General features: G+C 46.7%; 1 protein-coding gene across 1 annotated transcript in view; it reads right to left on the bottom strand.

The window, feature by feature from the left end:
* The window catches only part of srrm3 (serine/arginine repetitive matrix 3), a 91,056-nt gene extending 68,988 nt beyond the window's left edge, over positions 1-22,068 (bottom strand). The window contains exon 1 of the mRNA XM_079647565.1: positions 21,888-22,068. The gene's annotated coding sequence lies outside the window, so the exon portion shown is untranslated. The remainder of the gene's footprint in view (positions 1-21,887) is intronic.
* Between the last annotated feature and the right edge of the window lie 644 nt (positions 22,069-22,712).

The raw sequence follows: 22,712 nt of genomic DNA, 5'->3' as shown, positions 1-22,712 counted from the left end.
TTGACATATTAAAGGGTAACTTTAGTGAGCTGTCATACTCTAACTTGCCCATGAAAGATTTTTACGGCACTGTTCCACGTGCTGGTGAAAGTGCTATGGACTATTGGATACGCCTTAACAAGTCAATAGATGCTGCGGACGAGTGCCTCCGGAGGCGAGGTAAATGTGTAGATGACCCCAGTGCAGAAGTGGTCTTGATGTTCATTAATCACTGTCCTGACCCCAGTCTCGCCATATCATTCCAACTGAAGGCACCTGAGCGGTGGACCACGGCTGAGGTTCAGGAGCGTCTGGACGCCCATATGAGAAATGTGAGAAAAACAGCAGCGCAGTCTCATAATGTGGTGGGTCTGTCAGTTTATAGTCAGAGCCCTGTGACTGATTCTTTTCGCCCTGTCAATCTGGGGATGTCTCAGGCCTCATTAGCGCACCAACCAGACCCCCCTCCCAACTCTCTACCGGCCACTGCCCTTGCTTACAGTCAGCCTCAGCCAGACCATGCTAGGGTGAGTCCCCAAGTGTCCCCCTTATCCCTGCCTCTCTCTGCTGTCTCTGACCCAGCCCCTACCACCGTCAACCCACCTACTACCGACGCTGGTGTTCAACAGGTAGTTGCAATGTTTGACAGAGTTCTGGCTATGTGCAACGCTTCCCTTACAACCAGTCAAAGGCCAGACTACCATCAGCCAGGTAACCACCAACAAGCCCACCGTCAGAATGGTCAGCCAGGCAACCACCAACAAGTCCACCGTCAGAATGGTCGACCCCGTTACCAGCAGGCATCTGAGTCCTTTCCATGCAAGGTTTGTGGCTCCAGGGACCATTCAACCCATGCACACTGCAGGCTTTACAGATTATGCCTTAACTGCTTCAGTCCTGGTCACATAAGAAATCAGTGCCCACAGGCCTCTCCTTCCTCAGCCATGCCACCTTCTCCCTCCAATGCTGGTTTAAACTAGCCCGCCCGTGCAGTGAGAGGGATAGCATGGGCGGCACTAGTGACACCCTCAGTGAGGAAAATGACTTAAGATCAACATATGTGAACTGCTGTAGTAATCTTCCTGATGACAAAACTGTGATTGCTGTGGGTTCACATAGAGTTGAAGGAGCCAATGACTTGTTTTATACCCCAGTGTTAGTAGGGGGTCAGTCAACTTTAAGGGGGATGCTTGATTCAGGGAGCATGTCATGCACACTCAGCGAAGAGGCAGAGTCCAATCTTAGAGCTGCTGGTGTCCTCCCTTGTCCTCAGCCTGTGCCAGAGAAGGTGGTCCTAGTTGGCTGTGGTGGCCTTATGACACAACCCAGATGTATCTATGACCTGGAGATTGAGGTTTACGGTTCTAAATTCATTGTGCCAACTTTCCTTGTCCCAGGGCAGAGAGACGAACTCATTATTGGTAGCAACGTCATCAGGCCCATATTACAGAGGATGAAGTCTGATGAGAAGTACTGGGAGCTCATCCAGTCCAACACCTCAGACCCCGACTGTGAGCAGTTTCTTCAGTTGCTCAGCTGCATCACTCGTTGGTCTGGTCCTGAACTGCCTGACAAGGTTGGCACGGTCAAGCTACGGCAAGCTATCACTCTAGCACCACAGAAGGAGTATCTGGTGTGGGGAAAGCTACCTGGCAGTGTTCCTGTGTCCCCTGGGAGCACTGTCATTGTGGAGCCCACCTCCTCCCGTTCAGCCCCCAAAGACATTATTGTGGGACGGGTTGTGGCACCCATGTGGGGAGATCGTTGGGTCCCTATGAAGGTCCTTAACCCAACCAAGAGTCCCGTGACACTACGCCGCAATGCTAAAGTGGCCGATGTGTTTACTTGTGTCGCGATGGAAGACCTTCCCCTCTCTCAGGGTGTGAATAGGCCACAGACCAGTCAGGCAGCTGACCCTCCTCCCAACTCAGATGCCAGCTCTACCCACACTCAGCAGCTTAAAGACTGTGGATTGGCAGACATCGACCTCGAAGGCTGTGCGGTGTCAGATGAATGGAAAAAGAGACTCTCTGAACTGTTGCTCACTTACCAGGATGTCTTCTCCAAAGACAAGCTGGACTGTGGGGAAGCGAAAGAGTTCGTCCACCGGATTCATCTCACTGATGATCACCCCTTCAGGCTACCCTATCGCCGTGTCCCTCCAGCACACTATCACAAACTGAGAGAGGTGCTGTCTGAGATGGAGTTGAAAGGCATCATCAGTAAATCAGTCAGTGAGTATGCATCGCCGCTGGTCCTTGTCTGGAAGAAGTCAGGAGAGTTAAGGATCTGCACTGACTTTCGCTGGCTTAATGCCAAGACCGTCAAGGACGCCCACCCGCTGCCTCACCAGGCCGACTGTCTTGCTGCCCTTGGTGGAAACGCCTTTTTCAGCACCATGGATCTCACATCGGGGTTCTACAACATCCCCCTCCATGAGTCTGACAGGAAGTACTCGGCATTCACAACACCCTTAGGCCTGTATGAGTACAACAGACTTCCCCAAGGTCTTTGCAACAGTCCCGCGTCCTTTATGCGGATGATGATGAGTGTGTTTGGTGATTTGAACTTCTCCAGCCTCCTCTGTTATTTGGACGACCTGCTTGTCTTTGCTCCATCCGAGGAGGAAGCCCTGAAACGGCTGGAGACTGTCTTCTCGCGGCTCAGAGCCAACAACCTGAAGCTGTCTCAGAAGAAGTGCTACTTCCTTCGCAGGACTGTGGGGTTTCTGGGTCACGTGATAGACAGCAGTGGCGTCTCAGTCGACCAAGAGAAGGTGAGGGTCATCTCAGCTTTCGGGAAGGAGGATCTCATGAACGACGACGGTTGCACCCCATCTCAGCGGAAGGTCAGGTCTTTCCTCGGGATGGTGCTGTATTATCAACACTTCATTCCTGGCTGTTCTTCCATCGCAAAGCCACTCTACGCCTTAACTGCAGGGCAGAAGAGGAAAGCCAAGGGCTCTTTCGGTCGGAGAAGAGCTGGCACCTTTCGAGAACTGACTCCTCAGGATTGGACCCCTGCCTGTGAGAAGGCATTTGATGATCTGAGACACGCACTCCTCAACAGCGTGGTGCTGGCACACCCAGACTTTGATAGGCCTTTCATCCTCTCCACCGATGCTTCCCTTGATGGTCTGGGTGCTGTACTGTCCCAAATTTCTGCTGGTGAGGAGAAGGCAAGACCCATCGCCTTTGCAAGCAAAACTCTCAGTCGCAGCCAGCTCAATTATCCTGCACACAGACTGGAGTTCTTGGCTCTAAAGTGGGCGGTTTGTGAGAAGTTTAGCCACTGGCTCAAGGGTCACAGATTCACCGTCTGGTCAGATAACAATCCTCTCACATATATCATGACCAAGCCGAAACTTGACGCCTGTGAGCAGCGGTGGGTTGCTAAGTTGGCTCCGTATTCCTTCGAAATCAAACATATTCCCGGCAGGTTGAACGTGGTGGCGGATGCCCTCAGCAGAGACCCTTTCGTGAAACCTTTGAGGGAACGGTTGCTGCGTGAACCCTACTTGGAGCTACTGGACCAGGTCTGTGACGTCAGTGATGGGTCTGTGCAAGATGCCTTCCGCCTCACCTGCCAACCACAGTCACTGGAGGGTCCATCTCACTCTGGCGCCATTGAAGGTTCAATGTCTGAGGATGAGGTCTCTTCTCTTCTTTCCTCCTTGGACGAGTGGGACTCTGCTCCTAGGGAGCGTGCAGCCTCCCTGGTTGATCACCTCACCACCTTTGAACCACCTGGCCAGGACACGTTGCATTCCCTATCTCTTTCTGAGCTGCAGTCACACCAGCAACAGGACCCAGTAATTTCCAGGGTCGCTCTCTATGTCGACAGGAAGCGCAGGCCTTCCAGACGGGAACGCTACAATGAGAGTCAGCCGACTCTGAGAGTCTTGAAGCAGTGGGATAAACTGACTCTTCTGAATGGCGTCCTCTACAGGGTCACGAAAGATCCCTTGACTAGACAGAAGAGGTCCCAGTTCGTGGTGCCGGAGTCGCTAAAGGCAGATGCATTATCTGGTGTTCACGACCATGCTGGCCATCAAGGTCAGCCCCGCACACTGTCTCTGGCCCGTCAGCGTTTCTTCTGGTACGACATGGAGAAGGATGTCCGCAATCATGTGAAGCACTGCCACAGATGTGTTCTCAGCAAGACTCCTGAACCTTCCGCAAGAGCCCCACTGGAGAGCATTAAGACCTCTGCCCCTCTGGAGCTTGTGTGCATCGACTTCTGGTCAGCTGAAGACCGTCACAACAAGTCTGTGGATGTTCTTGTGATCACCGATCACTATACAAAGTTGGCACATGCTTTCCCCTGCCAGGATCAGACAGCTAAGAGAGTAGCCAAGAAGCTGTGGGACAACTTTGTCTGTGTTTATGGCTTCCCTCAGCGCCTTCATTCTGACCAGGGAGCAAACTTTGAAAGTGAGCTGATTGCTGAGCTCTTGCAGTTGTCAGGGGTTGACAAGTCCCACACCACACCTTACCACCCTATGGGGAACGGCGGCACAGAGAGGTTCAACCGCACCCTGGGCAACATGTTGAGGTCTCTACCACTTCGCTCCAAACAGAAGTGGCCGCAGATAATACAGACAATGACTTTCGTGTACAATTGCACTGTCCATGAGACCACTGGGTTCGCTTCCTTCTATTTGATGTTCGGGAGAATCCCAAGGCTGCCAGTGGACCTTCTGTTCAGGAATGTACTTCATGATGTGACTGTGTGTGACTACAATGCCTACGTGAAATCCCTCTTGGAAGACCTGCACTGTGCCATGGCACTGGCCCAGAAAAACTGCACAGCGGAGCAGAGACATCAGAGTGACCAGTATAACAAACGGGTCAGGGGCCAACCTCTGTCTGTCGGTGACCAGGTGCTGCTGGCGAACAAAGGCGCCAAGGGAAAATGCAAGCTTTCTGACAAGTGGATGCCTGTTGTGCACACTGTGGTGGCCTCAAAACCAGCCCTCCATATCTACCGGATCAGGGATCCAGAGGGACATGAGCGTGTTGTTCACCGAAACCTGCTGCTGCAAGTCAACTTCCTTCCGCTGGAGGAGGCCTCGGATGGTGAAGATGATGCTCCTGTGCCCGCACCTACCCCTAGCATGACCGATACCGCTCCGGCATCTGATTGGCATGGGACAGAGGTGTCCGAGTTAGACACAGCAGCTGCAACAGCTGGGCCATCCCTAGCTGGTTCCCTCTCGGATGTTGACGGGGAGGATGGCCGCACCGCCTCATGGGTCCTTGAGCAGTCCCCTTTTGATGACTCTGTTCATCCAGACCACCCACCACCTCCTTCTGTGTTGGTCACCCCCGTTTCTAGTGACCCTGCAACTGCTGTAGAGACCCCAATGGCTTTCCCAGCTCCTCTGCCACAACGGCCCCCTGCCAATAAGCGTCAAGCATCACATGTAGATGGCCAGGTTACCTCACGATTCGGCAGAGTCATTAGACCTGTGCGCCGCTTCATTGAGTCCATGGCACAACTTGAGTCCCTTCTTGAGGGTTGAGATAAGGCCGCGTGCTGTTATTAATGTGTGAAATGTGGCGTGTTAGCCATTATTTGTGCTCTGGTGATATACTGCTGTATTGAGCCTTTTTTTATTTTATTTTTCGCTCATCCACATCGTTTGGCCAGGGTGTGGGGTGTAAACTGCACCTCACCTTTTCTGTAGAGTACTGTGGGTTCTTGCTGGGCCCAAGCGAGTCCCTCATTCTCTTATCCTTTAGGTAGGAAGCTCTTATTGCTGTTTCATATGGTTTTGTTGCTTGTTGTAATGGCCAGTGTGTTTATATGTGGATTGTTTTGCGACCCAGAATTTTGCATAATTCTAGCGGGGTGAGTGTAACAGGGACAGTTATGTCTCATTTGTATATAATATATTATGTAAATATGTCTATATAATTACACAAAATCTGTGTTTATTCTTGTTTCATCTTGTGTTAATACCTGACGCAGTAGGACTCACATCAGTATGTGGAACTATAATTTTAGCGTGTACCCCTACGTTCCTTATGTATGTGACACTGTTCCCCTTTTTTTCGCGGGGTTCATGCATCGTTCTCCCCTTTTGATACTGATCTCTGTGGGAGAGGTAGGCGGCTCTTCAGCCAGAAGCAATTTCCGTGTTTTAGTGTCGACTTTATGCACTTTAAGTTACTTTTTATTACTTATTTTTGTTGTAGTGTCTCACGGGTGTTCACAATGTATTTCTGTGTTGTTTAATTTGTATAGGGGCACGTTAAAGAGAGTACTGACTGGAGAAATGTTTTCTTTCTGTCGCTGTTTCGTCAGGTATGTTGTGTTACTTTTTACGTTATGCCCTTTTGATACTGATCTCTGTGGGAGAGGGGCACGTTAAAGAGAGTACTGACTGGAGAAATGTTTTCTTTCTGTCGCTGTTTCGTCAGGAGTGAAAATAAATGTACATCCTGAATGAAGCTACACGTCTGGGTCGTCGTCTTTCTACACAACACAACGCAGAGTCAGACACAGCCGGTTACATGCATATAGTGGTGCACCTCTGGACAGCAGATCTGCCCCGAGGTTCATCACTCCTGGTACGTGCGTCGCTCTCAGAGAGAGGAGACGTCCGCAGCTCCATAAGATCAGTTTGCGTGCCAGCATATGTAACTGGACAGAACGCAAACCCCCTTGGCGATTTATATACGATATGGTGGTCGTGTTGTCTGTCCTCACGAGGACATGGTGTCCTCTGAGAAAAGGCAGAAAGCGTTTCAGGGTGAGGAACACCGCTAAAAGCTCCAGATAATTCATGTGTGACCGTTGGAGGTCTCTGCTCCAGAGACCCCTCACAGGTCGACCTTTGTATATACCCCCCCAGCCCGTCAGACATGCGTCTGTGGTGACCACCTTCCGCGATAGGACAGCACCCATAGGCACGCCCTGTACTAGAAAAGTCGGGTGCAGCCAGTGGCGCAGTGCCATTACGCATTTCATAGTGACCATCACTCTCTGCGTCCAGTCTGAGGGCAGCTACCCAGCGCTGAAACTCCCTCATGTGTAAGCGTCCCATTCGTACCACTAGGATGGCTGACGCCATGAGCCCCAGTAACCGCAGACATGATCTTAAGAGAACATATTTGCGTGGCTGGAAATGAGCGAGGCAAGCCCTGAAGGCTTTCACTCTCTCTGCTGACAGGCGGGCTGTAAAGGGCACCGAATTCAGGCGTAGGCCCAGGAAGAGTACAGTCTGGGCTGGGGACAACATGCTCTTTTCTGTGTTTATTACGAAACCCAGGTCGAGCAGGTGTTTTACGAGGATATTCGTCTGCGTAATAGCCTCTTGCTCCGACTGTGCGAGAAGGAGCCAATCGTCCAGATAAGTTGCCAGGCGAATACCCTTCTGTCTTAACGGGGCTATCGCGGCTTCCGTACACCGTACAAACACTCGTTGGCTGAGAGACAGACCGAAGGGAAGTACTCTGTACTCGTAACAGACACCCTGAAAAGCGAACCTCAGATATTTCCTGTGTGGATAATATACTGGGATGTCGAAATACGCGTCTTTCAGGTCGACTGATGTGAACCAATCGTTTTGGCGCACGAGACGCAACAGAGACGTGTGAGTGAGCATTCTGAATTTGTATCTTTTGAGATATTTGTTCAGAGCCCTCAAATCTAGTATGGAGGAAATTACGTTCCCTTCCCGTTTGGGAACGAGGAAATACAAGGAATAAAAGCCGCTCTGACTCTGTTCGGAGGGTATTATAGATATAGCCTTCTTTTCTAGTAGCGAGAGAATCTCTTGCTCCAGAATATGGGCCGACTCTCCCCGGGCTTGCGAATGCAGAATGCCCGAAAAGTGAGGGGGGGTGACAGCGAATTGGAGTCTGTAACCCCATGCTATTGTCTTGAAAATCCAAGCAGAATCTGTGAGCATCCTCCACTTTTCGCTTCTCAAAGCGAGTGGAGATGTCACGTCTGCTCTCTGTGTCTTTATTTGTTGTGTTATGGGGCCCTCTAGTGTCTGAACACGGTGGTACCCCAGGTTGGCAACCTCGGTCGACACTGGCATGCGCGTGGCGGTGGTGCCTTCACAGCCCCGTCCATCATACGCCTTCTGAGAGAGGCAGCAGCCGCTCTCAGAAGGGGGAAAGACATCAGACTGTTTATTGTTTTTATTGTTTTTCTTTTCATTTTTATTGACTGCGCCCTTGGCTTTAAGCCTGGAAACGACAGTGGGAAATGATTTATTGAGAAACTAGAGTGATGACATGTGTTTGTGTGACTTAAACGAGCAGCGGAGCTTGCTGTCTTTGATGTTAAGTCCATTTCCCTCATGGCGCGAACTCGAGGATGACGTTCTGACATCACTCGAGGCGGCGGGAAGATGGGGGCATGGTTGCACCCCGGAAACACATGAGCATTTAACACTGGAATGTGTTCTGGAGCTGGAGAACAGGGAACTTTCAGCTCTTTTATCGAGGAGAGGAGAGGAGGCTGTCAAGGCCGCTCTTTTCTTCTTCCTCGCCTGATGGCTGAAAATCTGGGCCTCGAGTCTGGACTGGAGACCCGGGGCGGGCTGTGGCCTCTGCTGTTTCGGACCTTGAAACGGGCAGGACGTGAGGCAGCCTGAGCGAAGGACTGCCGCGGGGCCGTTGAAGGCGGCGGCTGGACCCTTCGGGGAAGACAAAGCCGGAGAGCCTCATCCTCCTTCTTTTTGGATTCACACCGCTGCTGCATCGAAGCTAGAGCCGTGCCAAATATGCCCTCGGGAACAATAGGCATGTCCAAGACGTCCTCTTTTTCCCGGTCTGGAAGGTTCGTCAGGTTAAGCCACCTGGCTCTCTCCTGTACCACCATTATCCCCAGCGTTTTGCCCGTGACTTGGACTGCACAGCGCTGCACACGGAGGCTAATGTCCTTGATCGCTGTGATTTCGTCCCACACGGCAGGCTCAGGTTTGCTCGTCATGTCCTCGCAGAGCTCCGCCTGGTAGGCGGTCAGCAGCGAGGAGACATTGAGCGCCCTGGCGGACAAAGCTGCGGCTTTATAGGCTCCTTCGGTCATTGCTGACTGGAAACGGTCTGCCTTTGCCGGCAGCGTGGGGTTCCTGCTCGGTGCCGAAGCCAGCCGCGGTTGGAGGTGGGCTGCCACCAGCGGCTCCATGGGCGGCATGCGGAGCAGGCCGAGCTTCTCCATGTCCTCAAAGTCCAAAGAGGAGGCACCCTGGATTGGGGCCTTGTTGCTGAAAGGGCGGTCTCTCCACGAGACCGACAACTCATCCAGCATCTCTGGAAAGACTGGGAGAAGCTGCCTCTTCATCCTCGCTGCTTGGGGCAAGTTCTTCCCCTCATAGCGAGATCTGGAGGTCTCCTTGGCCACTTCAGGCCAGGGGATGTCCAGGCTGGACGCAGCGCGTTGGCACACGGCCTGCAAGTCCATACTGAGGCAGGGCGACGCTGGTGTGCTTTCGCCCGGGGGAGCGGACATCGCCTCCGACTTGGCAGCCTGGGCAGATGAAACGAAGATTTTATCTTCGTGCTCATCTGAGTCGGATAAGAGGAACTCAGAGGCATCCTCTTCATCCTCCTCCATATAATCAAGCTCTAGGACATCCCCCGCGGGTGGAACCACGGTGAGGTCCAGTCGGGAGCCCCAGCTTGACACAGCGCGGGGCACCGCTCTCGCGGCTCTCGCCCAAGGCAGGACGAGCAGACCTGGTGTGAGTCCGTGCTCGAAATCTTAAACCCGCGGCCGCAGAGCCGAGTCTCCGAGCCACCGTTTCCTCCGGTGTGAGGGAGAGAAGGGTCCATCCTCGTTTGCCGGGGCGTCGGCGTGGAGGGATAAACTAGTAACAGGTACGTTACCGTTAGAAGAAAAATCTAAACCTTGCCGTTATTCCGAAAGAAAAAACGGCGTGGCAGATTTCAATATTAACTGGTGTGTTAATATTCAATTCAATCTTCTTGCAAAGCAAGAGTAGCCGGCAAGCGCCCGTCGACCGAAAGTTAGCTTGTGGTTCAGTCTGTGGACAGTTAAGCTAGCCCGGCTACTGATATTTTGAGATGTGCTCCGAAGCGAGAAGAGGTGTTTGAATGATGCTGCGACGTAGCGCAAGCTACTTAAAGGGTGGGTGGATTCCCTAACGTAGACGTCAAGATCACCAGCCAATCAGGATTGGCGTAATGAGATTGATGCTTCTGTTTGCATACGCGTTGAGGCGCATCCCATAGTGAGACATCGAACGGAGTGTTACGAATGAGAACAGCTGTTTGCTTTTCACCCAACAAGGACAACCAACTCACGGAACGCTATGTTGTAGCGTTGATAAACGAAACGATTTAACTAAATTGCTAGTCAAAATACCAATACCACAGGACAATTTTTTTAAAGCAATATTTTTAGTGGCTCGAGCGGGCAAGTGGAAAGTAGGCCTACGTTATGCTGGCCCGGGGTGTCTAAATAGTGCTTCCGGGCCAGCGGGCCATTTAATGTCGAACCCTATCGCTTACCGGCCGGCCCACATCGGCCGACCGGCCCACTTCAGTACCGGCCCATCGGGATTCGTCCCGAACGTCCCGATGGCCAGTCCGCTCCAGACCTATTTCACGTAGCACAGATCCGGAGGTCACAGGGTCACTTTACACAGTACACTATTCACCAGTAAAAGTGTAGTACTTTGCATAGTGGAATATTATGTGAGCATACTGGGGTTGCTTTTTTAGGTGAAGTGTATTTCTTTGACAAACATGCTGGTTCCTTCATGTTGAGGGAGCTTCAACTGACACTAATTTAAAACAAGCTTTTTTAGCTGGTCTGACCAGACCAATAAAGATTGTGCATCAAGCAAGGACATGAAAGCCTAAATATTATGCATTTCTGATGCTATGCTCATACAGTAAAAAGCCATTTTTAATGGAAGCTGATGTCATGAATCAAGAAATAATGTCCAACACTTGTTGCTGCATGACAGGCGTGTCAAACTGCAAATACAACCTGAGCTGGCCTTAACTATTTTCAAAGCTCCAATAAGACGGTAAAGCATAACTAATGATATGTTTGACCACTTCCTGTTCCCATCTCTCCCCTTAAATCCCTGTTCCGTTCTGTCTAAAAAATGAAAGAAAAATGTGTCTTGCTCTGAGCCAGTTTTCAGAGCTATTTACAAGAAAGCTACGTGGCCGAGGTGCTTATCAACACTTCAACTGTGACTCAGGGACAAAACAAAGCGCCACACACTCGCTCATCTTACTAGTGAATCCTTGGACTCAGTGTCCTCTAAGGAGATGAGACAGACCTCACATTCTCTTTGCAACAACACAATAATCCAGCAATAACAGTGCTGCAGAGTATCACAGAACTCTAAGGTGTACCCTGCTGATGTAAGAAGGCTTTAAAGACTGCAACTTTCCATTACTAAGAAAGCCAGTGTTCACACAAACACCGGATCAAAATGTGAGTCAACAAAAGCTCTTTTTCTGGCCCCTGGGAGCCTCAGCGATAGAGAGGCTATCAGTGTGTGTCTTTTATCAGACTGGTTAATATAAGTGGGTGCATGTGGGAAAAGACCACGTTGTGTTTCCAGTGTCTAATGCTGTTATTCCAACACAAAAGCAATAGTAAAATGTCCCTCTTTATCTCCATCTTTTCGCTCTTGCCCTTGCCTGCAATCACGGACCGCAAAATGTAACAAGGGTGAAGCGGCAGCCTGGGAGGAGAGCAGCGCCTCAACATCCTCTGAGTGCATCTCCCACAACATACCAATTTCTCATTCTTCAATAAAATGTCTATGGAGAGCAATGAAGGCAAACATTCTCCCTAAAAGAAATTGGCAGCCAGGGTACATAAACGTTCACGGGCGCTCTGCTGCTCTCTGCTCGGCTGCTCCCAGAACAGATCTGTTTCACTCTTCTTTATTTGATGTGGACACCCTTTGTTTGATTGCCTCTACTTGACATGCTGACATGAGGAGTAATTTATTCTGCATTGTATTCTCTTGAGTTAAATGTTGATATGCATGTAGATAAAGCTTTTTTTAAATGTATTTCTGTAACAAAAAGGGGTTAGGCTGTGGTTGCAGCCGTAACTGGAAACTGATTTCATTTAGATTAATCAGCGTAATTAGCTTAAGGCGTTGGAAATTGCATAATTTCGCTTATGAGAAGTACAACTTTTACTGATTGCATGAAGTTTAAATTGCTTCCTAAATCAAGCTTGAGGAACCTTGATAGTTAGAAAAAAAATGAGATGGCAGCCACAGTGAACATTGAAAAGGAGAAAATAACAGTTCATCAGTCACGTGTAGTTTGTGTAGCTGGGATGGATGTTACTGCTTCTGTTTTACAGATGATCACAATATATATTAAATCCATGCCACGCCCCTAATATTACTGGATATAACTGGAAATTCATTTGGAAATGACAGTTATACCATTATGATCCAACGGCTGGATTCAGAAGTCAAATGACTGATTTCTACTAGTAAAGATCAAATAAAACAATTGTAAAATGAACAATATACTATGACTATTTTTCTCTTGTGGCAGTAAATTATTTTTCAGAGGTCTTGATAAACAGGCATCCATTTTATTAAGTGGAGACTGCTGATGACGGCTTGATCAAAGTGGTGACAGTATGAGATGTGGGGAGGACGTCCTCTATAGACTGCAGTGCCTTGTTACTTTACTATGCCATGAACTCATCAGAACAACAATAAAACATTCAACATCATAACTCCAAACCAACCAGACGGCATACTCTGTTCATGCTACACACCACAGTAAACGCTCATGTTATCACTTACAACATTCATAAAGACAGCAATTATACACCAGTCTGTTCGATCTGTTGGTTGTGGATTTCTTTGTGCTCTGTTGGTGGAGGCTGCCACTGTTTATCTCTTCCTCCTTTCAGTCCTGTATCAGGTTTGAATTCACCATCTGGGGGCTGTGTCTGCCAGACACTCTCCGATAGAGCGTCTAAATAATTCACCATCCACTATCCATGTCCATATACCTTTATATAAACACTCTCTTTAGTTACCATAGGTACAGGTTTGGCCATGTTAGGCTGTCTCCCTTTCTTCCTTTATCGACTCTCAGAACATGCTGTGGATGGGATTTCACCAACAAAGGATGATCTCTAGATATGTGCCCTTGCATGTCTTTTGTAAGGGACTTTTTCTTTTGTCCAAATACCTCATGCCTGCTGCCAATTTGTGTTAACAATAATGTTGTTACTGAAATCAGTTGGCATAGTATATTAATTTCCACGCACAGCGGGATGCCTTGTTATTTAAATGCAATGACGGGTGCTTTAAAAAAAACAACTCTAAAACAAGAATTGTTTGCACATTTTCATAAGGCAATGCTGGCTTATTTTATTTTTGTTGTTGTTTTCTATACAGTCACAATAACAATGAATCTTGTTAAAGGTGTGCTTATAAGCTGATGTCTGAGGCCTGCATTTATCAAACTGCTACAGGTACAATGTTGGCCTTAAGTGTAAGATAAAAGCAGCTCTGAGACTGCACTTTACATTAACGTGAGCATGCCAACGTGTTCACAAACTAACTTTAACCAGTTATGTTAATCATGTTCCTACAGTAGTTTAGCATGCTTACATGAGCTTATTATTAATTTTAACTAACTATAAATGCATTATTACTTTTTACATTAGTCTGATGATGGCTAATTAAAAAATGGAGTAATCACCCAAGTTATTACAATTGATCTTGTGATGTGCCCGCTGAAATGCCAGTGTTTGTTTGATGCATCCATCCACCACACCTCCTTCATTACATGAACAGTTTTCATCCTTATTTACATGACTATACCCTAAAACACATCAGAAGTGTTTTACTGTGGAATTAAGGGCTACTGACCAAGGCTATTTGATGACTTTGGAGTGAGATTGTGTTTTTTTAACAGCACTCGTTCTTTAAGCCTTGTCCTGTACATACATAGAGCCAAAAGGGTGTTGAGAGGCCCAAATCCAAGTTATGAGAGCAATCAAAGGGTAATGTAAAAGTTAAGCTGCTGGAGAAGTGGCTGTGAATAATACACACGCTGGTCTTTATGTTAAACAGGTTATTAATTATTTAACAAGAGCCATTTGGTCACAAAACTCATAATCATCCAACTATGGTGGCTTAAAATGGAACATTGTTTAATCAGACACACACAGGCATAGGCTCAAAGAGAGATATTCATCAACCACCCCATGCACACACACCATTTGTGACAATGACGAATATTACTAGTTACTCAAAAGCAGCCACAGGTATGAATTCCACACCAAGCTCAATCTGCTTTCCGCCGGTACGCTGGCTCTAAGCCGAGGATAAAGGGAAGGGTTATTTTAGTTCTGGCCCGCTCTAAACAGGGAGGCAGAGCGACGACTGCAGCAGGAGAGGCCGATATGAATTCCCAGAATGGTTCAGCAAAGAAAAGATGGAAAAGGTCAGAGCCTACATTCATCTTTTCAGCGCAGCGTTTGCTCGCAGCGTCACCTTTTCCAGCTTGTATTCCTCTGCGTCCTTGGCCTTTTTCCCCATCTCTGGGGTAAATAAATGGAAATGTGCCACGTGGTGCAGCTCAGCCCTGAGGACATATTATCATCCGCTGCTTTCACTTCCGCAGAACCATTGTCACTCATTACACGCATCCATTGACAATACTGTTTATCCAGCACAATTAAAATGCTGCGGATTTCAAAAGACTGTACGTGATGCAAATTAAGGTTATTTAGAAGGATTTAAATAGAGCATATGAACTGCATGCCGATACGAGTGGGGGATTATATCAGTTTACCCTAGTAAGTGATGTCTTTAATGGGTGAGAGAGGTTAGTAATTCACCAAACAAGTCATTACTGAGGCTCTGTTTCATTCCCTCATGGGGGAGCTGCTCCCTGAGTCATCACGGTGTCTCGGCCCATCCTCCCCTCCACCTCACCCACTCAGGATTACTGCAGCTCTGGATGATCGGCTGCTGAGAGGATCATTCCTCCCACTCACTCTTTTGCTTTATCTACAGCATCTATCGGCACATCTGGATTCAGGGGCTTTCTAGGGAGTACTTAGAAACAAAAATTCCCCGCATGGCACCTGCATGCGTGTACAAGCCTCATCAATGTAGCATTTATGTTTGAGTGTGATTGTAAAATCTCTCACGGCGGAGCTGATTTGGATTGCCAATTAAAAGGTTTTTTACACATTGAAGGTTAATAAACTATATTTGTCTTCGAAACTACAACTGCTGCCAGACGGTTTATCCTCTAACATTTGATCCACAAATAGGACATTTTTTGCAAAACTGCTCAACTTAGCATTTAAATAAGATATTGTCCTTTGACTGAAACCAGTATAATAAGTTCCTTGGGTCCAAATGGGAGCTTGTACCATATTTGGAGAAATTCCCTCAACGCGTTCCTGAGAAACATCATTTAGGAGATGGGGCCGACAGTCGTATTGACTTACAGACAGACATCTGGATGGAAGACATAATGTCTCCTGCCTTGGCTGTAGACAGTGTGGACAAAGTAAACAAACTATTTTGGTTATGTTTAGTCAATAACAATGGTTACGTTTTAAAATAGCTATGCAAGTTAGTTTATTGAACAGACGTTTTGGTATCACTCGTGACAACAGCTGTCTCTTGGGTGGAAATTCTGTGTTTTGTTTCTACCCAATCCTATTGTCCCCATGCTGACTTCCGCAGAACACAATGATTACAATTGTTTTTGTGAAACATCAAAAAACGTTAAAAAACAAACGTAATCCTGAGGAAAATACATTTACCTGGACATTTAAAAGCAGTTTTGCAGTATGGGAGTGCATTTATAGAAGACTGAGAATAGAAACTGCAGTCAGGTAGTGTTGATAGATGCTGTATGTTTGCTGATGGAAGAATAGGGGGTGTGTGTGATGTGTGTGTGTTCTCTGCAGTCAGCATGGCAGATGGTTTTGTGTTGAGGGTGTGTAGGCCGCAGCAGCTGCTCTTGTTGCAGCCTCTCTCCATTTTTCTCACTTGCACTCGCATCAACACACACGGCCCTCCTGAAAAGTATACCGGGATCACCTGACGGAACTAGACACTGATCCGCTCCATTATTCATGAGCTGACCGAGAGCGGCTACATGACCAGCCTAATATGCTGTACATTCCTAACACACAGCGCTCTCCAGGCATCCACAACACTCCACCCGAGGTCTGCTATAATTCAGTCCTCGCCGCGGCAAAAACTACACTTCGTCATGCTAAAAACACCACAAGGCCTATGACATCATTCGCATGTGAGGGGAGAGTGAAGTGGAGAAATAAAAAAAATAGTGTTTTCACCCCTCCCCCCACCCCTCTTTGTCTCACTCTCTCCCCCTCCCCTTCACCTCTCCTCTGAGGAAGAACTTCAAAGCAGCTCTGAAGTTAGTGGGATAGAGGAAGGAGGTCCCATGGGGTAAGTAGCACACACACACACACACACACACACACACACACACACACACACACACACACACACACACACACACACACACAAGGTGGCTAACAAGCAGTCTAAAACTGCCCTTTGAGCAGCAACTGGGTGACAGCTTCAAACGGCCCGACTCTGAAAGTGCACGGCCTGTTCTCATGACTGTATTGATGCAGTTTAATGTGCCTGTTTTATAGCATATGCTAACACACACAGCATGCACAAGCACACAAACTCCAGATGTGATAGAGTGCACTGATTTGAATGGATTGTAAAGCTAATGTTTAATTTAGTAATATTAGATCTGAGGAAGATACTCAATAAAACATTGTCTTACTTAACAATTATCAGCAAGTGAAGGACAAAGTTCTTAAGAAACAACCTCGAAATCCACAAAAAAATTAAAGTTGGGTTGAATTATTCAGTTTTTAGTCCTTGATGCACATTTTATCTAATGTTGTTCTGCTTTTTGATGAGGATGAATCTGGGGCTAAGCTCCCTTTGATCAGGAGATGAAGCAGATGTTCTCTTGATCTTCCAAGTTGCTTAAATGCTCTCCGCAGCAGGAGGCTGACCTCAAACCTAAAGTTACATTACACACACGCAGAATCTAAATCCAAACTATTGAAAGAATAACTAAATCCCCTCTGAGTGTCGAGTGGGATTTCAAAAAGGCTCTATGCAGAGAAGAAGAGGCTTGTCTTTGCATCTTTGTCCCCATACAGGAGATGAATCATTCTCAGCAGGGGCTTTCAAACAGTGACACACACCTCCCCTGGGGGGATCCGAGGCAAAGACACAAAGACTTACACTTTCTTATCATAGCTGCAACAATGATTGATAAGTGGCAGAAAATGCCACTTTCAGCCTCAAATGCTTTTTTCCTGCATTTTTTGTTTTGCATCACATGTCACTTGTTAGACGCTTTTATCCAAAGCGACGTACATACTCAATACTGTGGACAATCCCCACAGGAGCAATTTGGGGTGAAGTGTCTTGCCCAGGGACACAACAACATGCTGACTGCAGTGGGGTTTGAACCAGTGACCCCCTGATCTGAACACCAACCCACTGCACCACACGCCTCACACCTTTACGTGAATATCTTTGCAATACAAGACTCTTTAAGACATAAACTTGGACTTTTACAAATTTGGAATGGACACGTTCCACGTTCTATATTCTGACATTTCATAGACAAAACACTTTTTGAACTGATCTAAAAAATCAAAAGAAATCTGCAGAATACTGATTTCCACTGCGTTTGAATCATTCACAAATGTGCTTTAAAATGATAGAAGACGAACTTGCCTGAGAATCATCAAATGTTGAGGTTTTAAAGTAAACTATGGGAACATTAGGAGTTGCTAATAGCTTACGGTGCCACCTTTACAAAAGGGCCCAAGTTGTCCCACAGGAAATGACTGATTTTATGGAATCATTGTACTTCCTGTAGATGCTTTGAGCTAACTTTGAAGCACAGGGATGCACATTGCAGAATAGAACAAGATACAAACCTCCCACAATGTTGTGAGAAATGCTTCATCACGCAATGGAGATACAAAAGAAACCAGCTCACATGATGATACAAATGCGAAAATGGGATAAAACATCAAAAGTAAACTCCAGGAAGAGTCAGAGAGAGAGAGAGAGAGAGAGAGAGAGAGAGAGAGAGCACCCGTTGTGTTTCAGTGTCTGTTTTCAAAGAAGGAGGATTAAAAATGGATGCGCTTTAACATGGGAAGAATAGCTTTCCATTTTGTCAGCCTGAGCGCTGTGACACATTCTGCAAAGATGCTGAGGTAGGAGGGATATTCTGACAGGGATAAATCATTTCAGGTAAGTGCTGCATTCTGCCTGTGAGAGGTCGGCTGCAGGTTCTGAGGACGGCAATAAACACCAAGAACAACAGCACATAGTCGGGAACAGACCACCAACAGCACGAGTATGCTGGGTATCCATCTCATTTAGACCAGGGTCTTATAGTAGCTTCTCATCATTCTTCAAGAGTGTTGGAGGTTAGAGAAGCTGGATATCGTACCATCTGTAATATGAGGCTATATTCTGAAATGACAGTCCAGTATTGATTCCTCACCTTTTTGTACCAATACAACTTCACCTATGGGAAAACACAGTTTGTTTATGGATCTGAGATCATTTACAGCTGGTCATTGTCCCAACCTTCAATAACAAATACACTGACCGATAAGAAAAATACAGTGCTACCAAATTGTGAGAAAAAAGATAACGCTGTGGTCTTTTTTAATATGATTCCACATATATTTGTAATAGATGTAATATTTTCCACGTTCAATCTCTGATCACCGTGATTTGCTTCAAAAACGACACAAAACACAGCTCCCTTAGAAAGATGCTCCACATCCCCTCCATCCAAATGATACAGCAACATAACTCAACTCTAGCAAGAAATACTCCCTCAGTGCATTTGGATCTGAAACAGAATGACACGTTTATTGAATAAAAAAAAATGATATTGAAAAAAACCTCCTGCAGTGATGCTATACAGCCCGGCTACTCCAGTCCTCACCCGCCAACTCATGTGCACTTTCTGGCTGATTTTCTTTCAAAGCCCAGTCTACTTGGCTGCCTTTCTCTGGAGAGGCAGAGGCCCTGCTGTGCTCTCACATTGCAGCGATATATTTTTGGAATTGGCTCTTTTTCCTTGATCTCAAAGAATAACAATCCTGAGATTAAGGAAAGATGTGAAGGAGAGTTGATAGGCAAATCTGAGGAAAAGAAAACAGCAATGGCTGATGTTTTTGTTTGTTTTCAGGCAACTTCATGTATATCACAAAGACAATAAGTACGTCAAATGTCAATGTGATACAATTCAATCAAGGACTCTTATCCAAAATATTTTCCTAAGTGTTGCGGCTGTATGTGTTCCTATAAGAAGGAGGTTTTCAAATGGTGTACTTTTATTTAAATGCTGCTCCTAAAAAGAATTGTGAGACGGTACAATTATTTTTCTTTGGTTAAGCATTGTTCAGTTCTGTGCTAAAAAGAGATGAAAAGGGAAGTATTGAAGCACCTTTCTTTAGCACTGAGAGAATTCCAGCAGCTCCTAACACGGCTGTCACTTAGTAATTTGGGTCATTTCACTCAGTTAAGAACCTTTCTAAGCAACAAGAGACTACTCCTCCGCAGCCATATCGGGTTATTGAAAACACTTGAGCCTATGAAAAACTACCACTCCATCTTTCCTCTTCCCCTGTTCAACTGTCCTTCTCCCCACCCCCTACAAAGCTCTCCGCGGCTTCGCCCTTCAGGAGAGCAGAAGAAGGAGGAAGTAGGACAGCAGCGTGTGTCTGCTGGAGGGGGGGGGGGGGGGACCAGAGGAGAGGCGAACGCAGGGATGGCCAGCACTGACAGAGGCTGCATGTGGCGGAGAGGGACAGCCAGGAGACACATTGCGATGCTGCAAAGTGGTGGAGGCGGAGGTGGGGTATATCGCTGTTCACCCAGGAACAATGAGAATGTGAAGCTGGCAGGGGACAGATACTTTGTGGAGACAGACGGCAGAGGGAGATAGAGGGAGATGAGTGACGTCCCTCCCACACCTCTATGAGTGGCCACGTCCTAATACAAGCTAATCCCTCTATCAGCCTCTTACCTCACCTGGGCCTCTCGTGCCAATGCAAGCTCTACACAGACAAAATGGAAGGCTGCTTTCCAAGATACACACAGGAATTGTTATCTTCACCAGAGCCCATGCAGCTGAGCCTTTGGTCAGCACTGTCTCTGTCACTCACACAGCTCCTGCTGACTTTTCCTTTTTAGCCGAGCAGCATGTCACAAACCGAGCACTGATTACTGATTCACGGGGTGTTCATGAAGACCGAGGCAAACAATCATTTGCTATGTCGACATGGACTGCATTTGGGATCTGTGCGTGTTGTCGCACAGCTGGGGTTTTATCGTCTTGGATTTTGCAGCAGCATGATGGGAGTTTTGCTTATAATTAGGGAGGGCACTGTATACATTATGGATTCAACCTCAATTCATTATTTGTGCTGTTTATAAATTGTCCGAAAATAATGGAAAATATCCTTTGCCAAAACCCAAGGTGACAATTGCACGCAACTGGTTGTCTAACCAACAGTCCAAATTAAAATACATTTTCAAAAAGCCCACAGCTGACATCTTCATAGTACGGCTTGTTTTATGAAACCAACAGCCTAAAAGCCGAAAATATTCAGTTTACAATCACATAAAACAGCAATTCCTTTGTAAAGCTGAAATCATTGCATGTTTGGCATTTCTGAATAAGACATCAAAATCTATTGCTTTACAAAATAGTTTGTGATAAATCTTCTGTCGATTCACAAATGGATCTAGGAATAATAGGTTCAACATTTGCCATCACAAACAATATTTCCATTGAGGAGACATGCTCACAAGCACTCAGCTCCTCTCAAATGAAATAAATAAATATGATCCCTATAGAGATTTACCGTGTGTAATGAACCTCCATCTTCTTACTGCCGCTACACTTTGTATTAACATTTGTTCTGATGTTGGTAATAGAGAGATATTACAAAGACATGGAAGGACTGTAAAAGCCACAGCAGCTAAATAGTTTGAATAAAGCTCATACTGAATCTCCTCAATGTTATTTCCATGCTTATGTGTTTTTTTCAAATTAAAATCTATTATTCCTTAATAAGATCTGCCATTTTTTGGTGCAAATTTCAATTCATATGACACCTGTCAATTCATAATTCGTCCCGTAGAGTTGTTTTTTGAATTATTTACATAAAAAATGAGACAGGGTAACGTTATAGCACTTAGACTAGATTGATAAAGTGGGTTAGGGTTAAACACCGTTTTTGTATTTACTCACTTTTCACGATCACTTGTGAAGTGTTCAATGCGAATATTGCTCAAATTATAATTATTTTAGAGAATGTTATTGTAATAATCTACATCAACTAATTTTTTCATATAAGTGTGATGTGAATGAACATAATGCCGTGTGTAAATCGCTGGGTGACACCACAAACGCAAGAACCGAGTGAAAGCGGTTTAACCAACACAATACGCACTTAAATTCACCCAAACAGCAACAGTATTAGAACAGTGACGATGATATTAAAGGTCCCGCAGCCAGGACAGAGAGGGGATGTAGCGACGGAAATCGACGAGTTTATAAAAAAACAGCACCATCTGCAAAGCGAGGAGAGGCTGCCCAGCAAAAACACGGTCTCCGTACAACACAGCAATGTAGTACTCAAGTATCCCTACAAAAAGGGGTAATAAACAAACCATAAGGGGGAATCACGTTGCACTAACGGAACAAGAAGCTAACGTAAACAACGCCTCAATGCGCTCATACAGTATTTATGAAACTGGAGGGGAAGGGGAGCATTCATTGATACTCGTTTTTATTCCTACTGCTTTAACTTGATACTATTTGAGCGTGTGTGGAAACTCGTACCTTTTATGCAGTCTTTAGCCTCGTTGGTGTCGGCGTTTCTGGTGGATATTCTTCGGTATTTGAGACTCGGTGCTGATGTTGAACCGTGTCTTCCGTGCCTCCTCGTCTCCGTTAGCTAGCCCGCTGCCTCTGCTCGGCTTGTGGTGCTGAAGTGGACAGCGCACCGAGGAGCTGGGAACAAAAAGCCCACACGGCGTCTCTCCGGGCCGGCGTGCAGCACAGCGCCCTCTCCCGAGCCGGAGGGGCGTCTGGAGCCCACAAAGGTAGTGAGTAATCTGCATTGGAATAGCGTCACCCAGCGTTAGGAGTGAACAGTGTTTCTCTGTGGACGAATTTGTCCTGAATATTGGCCTCAGTTGCGTAGTTCAATTATCTATAAACACATTTGACTTTTTGACATTTGAAGGCATATCTCGAAGACTCTTTTACATGTCGCAGTAGGAAAAGCACAGGTGTTATTAATTAAGCTAGTGATGGCTGCATTCCGTTACAATCAGTGGCGGCTCCAGAGTATTTTTGCTGGGTAATCTATGGTAGGGCCAGGGGCGGATCTACCGGGGTGGCATGGGGTGGCAACTGCCACCCTAAAAAATAGCCCTGCCACCCCAGCTGCCATCCCAGTTGGCATCTTTGTTTTGAAAGAAAAGTTGTGGCTCATCGGACATTTATGAGAGAAAATCTCTAATGTCCGAGTGCAAGAGTACAAGACTCAAGCCTTGTAACCCCTCGCAGGGGTTGGGTGTTCAGCATGTCAACTCTTTCACTTGTGGGAAAATAGCAGGATTTGTTCCAGGGCTGCGGTCAAGCCAACCTTCCCTTCGGAAT

The sequence above is a fragment of the Notothenia rossii genome (genome assembly GCF_949606895.1).
Source record: "Notothenia rossii genome assembly, chromosome: 9".
Classification (NCBI taxonomy): domain Eukaryota; kingdom Metazoa; phylum Chordata; class Actinopteri; order Perciformes; family Nototheniidae; genus Notothenia; species Notothenia rossii.
The sequence above is the reverse complement of the archived record's forward strand: the minus strand, read 5'-3'. Positions and strand labels throughout refer to the sequence as shown.